We start from the raw sequence: 7,881 nt of genomic DNA on the forward strand, positions 1-7,881 counted from the left end.
TCCTATGTTTCACATAGAGAAGACAGAAAACTCAGCTTGGAGGATTCGGGTAGGGCTGTTAGGGGTGAGAGCCCCCATAAGCACCCTAAACCACCATGAGCATTGTGAGGGGGCAAGTGCTCTCTGGCTATAAGCTTGTGCTGCTACAGAGCTCAAAGGAAGAGGCAGAAGAGGAATAAGCCATCAGTCTTGCTTCTTAGAGGTACAGACTAATGGATGTTTGGTGTTTACGGTTCATTTACTCAAACATTGCAAAAAACTTCAACCTTAAACGTGCTGAGCCCAAAAGAAACTATATAAAGGGGGAGAGGGTACAAAGCAAGTATCATTAGCCCTCCTATCCCCCAATAATGAAGAATGCCTTCCCTCTTCCTGAGGCTACATTGGTTTCACCAGCAGTAATTATTAGGATTACTGCTGGAAGCGCTGGCTTCTTGGGGACCTGGGAAGGCTGCAAGGAGAGATGTGGTGGGGAGGGGAAGCCATGTAACTCTAAGTGGAGTCAATATAATTGTGGGTGGCCAGCACCAATCCCTGTCCTAAATATGTTCTAGAAACACTTTTGGACACATTTGTCTGGGTATATCACTACTTTTGCATAAGAAATTACTGAAAATCATGATAATAACAATAATCATTACATCATTATGACCCGATATAGGTACCACATTTCACCCCTAAGAGTTTTCCTGCACATGTTACCTCACTTGCTCCTCCTAAACCTGGGATACATTCAAGGCAGGAACCATTACTGTTCTTTTACAGATGAGAAAACTGGGCCCCAGAAAATTGAAGTGATTTGGCCAAAGTTACACAGCTGGAACATCATCAGGCTGGAACTCAAACATAGGACTTCAGACACCATCGAGGCCCAGTTTTCAGTTCCAGGTGAGTATCATTGGGAAGAAGAGAAGCCAGATTGGCAGCACAGGCCTCCCAGCTGGTTGGAGCATCTTACTGGGTCCAGTTGCAGGAACAGGTAGTACAGAACTGTCTGTATACAGGCCAGGGCAACCTACAGAGGCTCACATGACTGCAGGAGCTGGCTGGGCCTCTTGCCCCTGTGACGTAAGGAAGAGGGAAGAAATTGGTGGGTGGCGGGGGTTGGGGACATGTGGACAGAAAACACAGAAAAAGCAATAGACTGGGAATCTATGGTCTTCAAGTCCAGCCCAGACCGCGCTTTCAGCTGTAGCTTGGGGCAAGTCACTTCATCTCTCAGAGTCAGGTTTACCATGTAGAATGAGGTATTAGAGCACATGATTCTCAAGTCCCTTCCAGCTCTAAAATGTTAGGATTAAATATTTATCCACGCTTACCTGCATGCACGCACACACAGAGCATTACACACAAATTATGAATGTTAACACTAATTCATGAAATAGTTATCAATGCCTGTTATGTGCAGAGCAACATTAGTGATCAATTATGATTTAAAGGCAAGCATGGGCCAGATGCATATTTGACTTTCAATGTAAAGTCAAACTGCATATGTTGGTATATCAGTCTGTGTGTGTATGAAGAAGAGGGTTGGAAATTTAGGATAGGTCGATCGTCAGTGATTGGGGCTTATAGGAATGCCAAGTCCCCCACTGATGCTAGCAGTTAATGTAATTAACATTAATGTAAGCTAACGAAGTATATCTTGTACATTAGCTCAACCAGATATCTAGGGACACATGGAAACATAATGAAACCAAATGTATAGGCTCAATGAACTATTTCACATGCCAAATTCTCCAAGAGCAACTTTGCCCTTAAGAGACAGATCATTCTAAGAGATACCATGTTATCTGAGCTTTTTCCTGCATTAGTGTAGCAAAATGACAGGAGATGAGAAAGGATTAATACATGGTGGTAGTTTGCTGGTAGAGATGATTTTATGAGCCCTGGCAGGATAAACATCTCTCTTGCTGGCTTCTGCCTAGTGTCACCGTGGAATGAGACAATTCCCCCTGCTTTCCAATTGTATCTGTCCTCTTAATCCCACCATGAGGCTGGGCTTGAGGGCAGAAGCCAGGAAGGAGAGAGAGCCAATTCACCTAAGACACAGAGAGGGTAAGCCAATTGTCTCAGCCCACACAGGAAATCAGATGCAGGGGCCATGGCACAGCCCTGGAATTCATGAGTTCCAGGCTTTTCTTCTAGACAGATGTTTGTGTTTCCTCCAATGTTTGTTTAATGGTAGAAACATTTCAGTAGAAACCAGAGACCTGGCTTCTCTGAGGCTCACCTGTTGCTTTGGAATGTATTTATTTGTACACGGGGCCCCATCTCAGCAGACTGTTCCTTTCCTACAGCCAGAAGGCTGATGTGCTCACGTCACGGTCTCCACGGCAACTGACTGTGATATTACAAACAGCAGATTGTGCCTTGAGGTAGATAGCAAGTGGCCCCAGCAGGTAAAGTGGGCCAAACAAACTTCCTGTTTCCAGGCAAAGATCTAAAAGAAGAACAGTAAAATGTTCCCTCACTCCCCCAGCCCCCCAGACATGCTCTTCTCTGGAGCAACAAATACCTCACAAATTAAGATTAGGTTTCGGGTTTTTTTCCGCAGTATTCTTGCAAAAGGAGGCAAAAGCATTTTCCTTCCTGATTGCCACCCTGCTTCCCCATCCCTCTGCCTCTAATTTACTTATAAACTAAAGACAGAGAAGGAAACCCAGCTTCCCTTGGCATGATCGTTGCCTCATCCTGGACCCTAGGCATTTAAATGTGCATTTAGGTCATGGTGGTGATGGACTATCATGGGTCTATATGGAGTCATCCTCAAAGGAGAAGAAAAACTAGACCTTTGGAAAGCCATGTCTCCACCAGTTAGTACATCTGCTTACCATGAAGCCTGGAATGCCAGGGCCTTCTCATAGTTTGGCTCCAGTATCCCTGACAGTCTGACCACCAGATTCCTACAACTACTGGCCATCAGTGGATCAGGCCCTCATCCAATCTCTCCCCCAGGTAACTTCACCTGCTTTTGACGTTCCCCATGACACCTCCTATACCATGACATTGTTCTAAGTTCCTGGAAATGGAGTAATGGAGCTCAAAGAAATAGACGTGACCAGTTCAAGGCCTCGCCTAATCCCCCTTACAACCACCTGCCCTTAGCTTCGCCTAAGTCCTGCTTCTAGGGCATGGCCACAGCTGACTGGGCATTCTCAACAGGCCTCCCGAGCCCTTAGTCTTGAGGAGTTCAAGGAACTGAGCTAACATACAAATCTCAGTGTGTCTAACTCAGAAACTAAGGGCTTACCCGGTCTTTCTTCCTTCAGTTGTGGACTATAACATTTCCCAAACCACCAGCATTGCATACAATATACACTCTTGCCTTTAGCAAGCAACTGTAGTATCCATGTTCTTAGGAGGTCATGGTTAGTCATCACGCTGCAAGGAGGTAAACACCTTAACAGTGGTTTGGAGAAAGAGCGACCCTGTAGAAGGCATTCTGTGCCTCCACCAGTCCTGCATATCCAAATCTTAATCTTACCTATCCTGCAAGACCACAGACAAAGTCCCGCTCCTCCACAAACTTCCCTGAAACACACCTGGCAGGGACCTCTCGTCCCTCTGCAGACCCACCACATGATCCAAACCTCTCTCCAGCTGTGTATCATTATATGTGTTCACGGGTAAACTATGTCTTACCTTCCCTACTAGTTTCTATAAGGCCCATAAGGACAGGATCTGTGTCTCATCATTGTAAAATCTTTTGCCTTGAAAATAATAGCTGCTTAATAAACTAAACAAATAAACAACTATAATGCAATGGGCCCCATGACTTCCTTACCTGGACTATTTTCACCATCCTTCTCCTTTCACTTCTTAAAGGGCTCTCCTCTCTGCCTGTCACACAAAGGTGCTGTTTCATACCACCTGATGGTTGATGTGCTCGAAGTCTCCCCTTCCACCTTTCAATCCTTGATAGATTGGGTAGACTGGGTAGATTAACTCTACCCAAACAGCTCCTTTGGGGAGGTGACTTTCCCAAAAAAGGCGTTTATTTTATTCAATCAATAAAAACAGAAATCCCTTTTGAGGTCTTTGCTTAGGGTTCCAGAATCTATCCTTAAGCTGCAGGCAAGAGACCTCCTTTCCAAGATTACTTGATCCTTTCTTCTACACGAATTAAAGTGTAATATACCCTCATCTAGGTATCTCTAGAGCAGGCTATCCCTTCTAAATGCACTGTATACTCTCTTCTTGCAACAATTGGTTGTATCTTTGATGGCAAGTACAGAAACCCAAAATATTATTGGCTTTAACAAGATGGAAACTTATTTCTCCATCTCCTAGAAGAAGTCTGGAGGAGACAGTACAGGGGTGCTAGGGGAGCTTCCTAAGGTCATCAGGGACCCAAGATCTTCCCATCTGGTCTGCTGTTCTCAGAACTTGCCTCCTGCCTTGTGGTCCAAGATGACTGTTGAGCTCCAACTTTCCTGGCAGCAGCCCACCAGCAGCAACAAGAAGTGAAGGACATGCTTCTTTCCCTTAAAGGCACTTTCTGGAACTTCCTCTAAATTCTACTGGCCACAAAGAGGTTGATAAATATCATCTTTTTTCTGCTTAGGTTATTACAAATCCTACTACTTAGGATTCTATTTATTTCCTTTTTTTTTTTAATGTTTATTTATTTTTGAGAGACAGAGACAGAGGGTAAACAGAGAGGGGCAGAGAGAATCCAAGCAGACTCCAGGCTTCGCTGAGCCTGATGCAGGGCTCAAACTCATGAACCGTGAGATCATGACCTGAGCCAAAGTCGGACACTAAACCGACTGAGCCAGCCAGGCGCCCCAGGATTCTGCATCTAAAGAAGAAGAGGCTAATCGCTCCCAGGGAAAACTAGCAGGCCCAGCTTCACTTTCTGTCCTGAACAATTCATTGTCCATCTTTGAGAGACTAGTTTTCTCATTGCTCAACATGGTCAGGATTGGCAGAATTACTATGTCCACCCTTGATCTTCATAAACCAGGAGTTTAAGTGGGCCTGGGGGCATCCACGGTAGGGAAGGTCAGGTGACTTCCTCAAAACATACAGTAAAATAGAGCCAAGACAGGAGCGATACACCGTGGTCCCGACCCCCCCCCCCAGGCATCACCTCTTTCGGAGGCTCAGCTGGGTTTGAAGCAGGAGCAGAGACTGTCAATGCACCCAGCAATGGGTGCCAATGAATGCCGCGATCGGGAGAGGCGTGTGCGTCCTGGCCAAAACCAACCTCAGGAAGCTGTAGATAAGAAATCTGTGCCCGGTGGCATTGGGTTCCAGCACGCTCATTCCAGGAGCAGCACATGGACCGAGACAGGCCTCCCTGGTGCCATCCTGCCCAGTAGCACATCACCCTCCTGCCAGGGCAAGAACTACACTTGCCAGACCAGCCCATCCTCTTCACACAGCATGGCTGTCCCCTGCCACCTGGTAGGTAGCTTGGGACCATGAAAGGCAAGCCACACGGCTGCACCTATTTTGGGGGACCCTGAGTCTTCAGGCAAATAAATCCCTGCCCGGGCTGGTGGCTACATGCAGGCTTTCCTGTTATCGTCCTGAATCTGGCCCAGCCCCTCCAGCCCTGCTGTTCCCTACCTGAGTGGGACCTGCCCTCCCACTGATGCTTTCTTCTCCATGGGGCCTCGGGAAAGGTATTTGGCCTGGCGGTTTGCCCGTCCCCTCTCCCCAGGGGCCGGGTCCTCTGAACATCCCACAGACTGTGGGGGTGATGGTTCCAGTTTGGGAACATTTTGTACACATAAGGTTGCAGTGTCCTGGGGAGACTGGGATGTGCCAGGTATGGGACTATCTTGGGCTGGAAAGGCAGGGATTCTGGGCGCGATGCAGGGTTAAATGGACCCACAGGGAAGAAAGACACTGTCCCTTCTGAGGGACTTTTCCAATGGGGCAAATGGAAGCTCTCCAGGCCTCCGTCCTTCAGAAATGTAGTCTCCCTTCCATGGGTGGGATGATCACCTCCTATCTTTAGACAAGTTTTTCTTAATCCCCTTTCACAGTTGAGACCACTGAGGCCTAACCATGAGTATGGGGTGTAATTTCTCATTTAATCTATATATTCTCGTACAGGTCGTATACCCTCTCTAAATGGGTTCTAGGGCCACTAGAACCCATGGGTTCTAGTTCAGCCCTAGGGCAGAATCTGCAACATTGGAATCTCCTTTCTTTTGAAAAGCCTTGTGTCAGCGAATTAACCTTTAGGGCAGTGAAGCAAAATTTTATTATCAGATAAGTCCCCTTTCTCCTCGTCCTCCTCCTCTTTTAAAAATAAAATCTTGGGGCGCCCGGGGAGCTCAGTCGATTAAGCATTCGACTTCGGCTCAAGTCATGATCTCACGGATCATGGGTTTGAACCACGTCGGGCTCTGTGCTGACAGCTCAGAGCCTGGAGCCTGCTTTGGATTCTGTGTCTCCTTCTCTCTCTGCCCCATGCCCGCTTGCTCGCACGCACTCATGCTCTCTCTCCCTCTCAAAAGTGATAAACATTAAAAAAATTAAAAATACAATCTTCAGGGGCACCTGGGTGGCTCAGGCGGTTAAGCGGCCGACTTCAGCTCAGGTCACGATCTTGCGGTCCGTGAGTTCGAGCCCCGCATCGGGCTCTGGGCTGATGGCTCAGAGCCTGGAGCCTGCTTCCGATTCTGTGTCTCCCTCTCTCTCTGCCCCTCCCCCGTTCATGTTCTGTCTCTCTCTGTCTCAAAAATAAATAAAACGTTAAAAAAAATTTTTTTAATAAAATAAAATAAATAAAAATAAAATCTTCATTTTTGAGACTAAAATCTTCTCTGATTCCTTTCTCGAGTCCTGCTTCTCACTCTCCTCCCTAAAGGAAACCAGGGCCAGTGTGGGATGTGTTGTCCTGGCCCACGCATGTACATACGGTCCTCTTTCCCTACAAAGCAACGGGGCTGGAGAAAAAGAAGGGTTCGAGGGCACCCTGTTTACCATGCCCATCTTTTTTCTTTATAAACCAGTTTTTTCCTGTTTTTTTCCTCTCCTTTCTTTCCTCAGAGAATCCTCCAAGAGCAGGCTCCCTGAAACCCTGCCCCACTGTACTGTGAGTTCCCTCTTACACTACCCTCTTCACACCCCAAACCAAGGGGGAGCCAGGGAAAGGCTGCCCCAGCAAGGAGAATAAGTGGGTATTCACTCAGCAGCTGGGAAGGAGGCCTTTTCCAGGGTGTGGTAGAGAGCCACAGACGCCTGAACTCCTGCAAAATAATATCCAGGGAACAGGCGTCATCAGAATGTTCCCAGCCTGCTTTGAAGAAGTTGTCCAAGGCTGGAAAATGGCCTCATGACCTTGCTTTCCAGACGGTCAAACTCAGAATTAGAGAAATAGATCTGCATGAGGACATCCCGACTCCCGTACCAGTCAAGCCCTTGCCAGAATTCCACAGAGAAACAGCTTGCTCTGGAACACTGTATGACTGAGTTTCCTCTTTTGGTTTTAGGAAAACAAAGTACAATAGAAAGACCATCCATTGTGACCATTAGGATGCCTGGGTTCTGCTCTCTTTGCAGTTAGACCTTGATTAAGAACATTCTATGTTTTTTTGTTGTCTCCATATGAAAGATGAATGGAGAATATACCTTACTCCTCCCTGAGATCTCTAAGTTTTAAAAATTCAAATTGTATTTTTAAAAAAAAGATATTTCGGGGTGCCTGGGTGGCTCAGTTGGTTAAGCGTCCAGCTTCGGCTCAGGTCATGATCTCACAGTTTGTGGGTTCTAGCTCCACATCGTGCTCTGTGCTGACAGCTTGGAGCCTGGAGCCTGCTTTGGATTCTGTGTCTCCTTCCCCCTCTGCCCCTCCCCCACTTGTGCTCTGTCTCTCAAAAATAAACAAATGTAAAAAAAAAATTGTTTTTAAGGCATTTA

Source organism: Panthera uncia, chromosome B4 (genome assembly GCF_023721935.1).
Source record: "Panthera uncia isolate 11264 chromosome B4, Puncia_PCG_1.0, whole genome shotgun sequence".
Taxonomy (NCBI): Eukaryota; Metazoa; Chordata; class Mammalia; order Carnivora; family Felidae; genus Panthera; species Panthera uncia.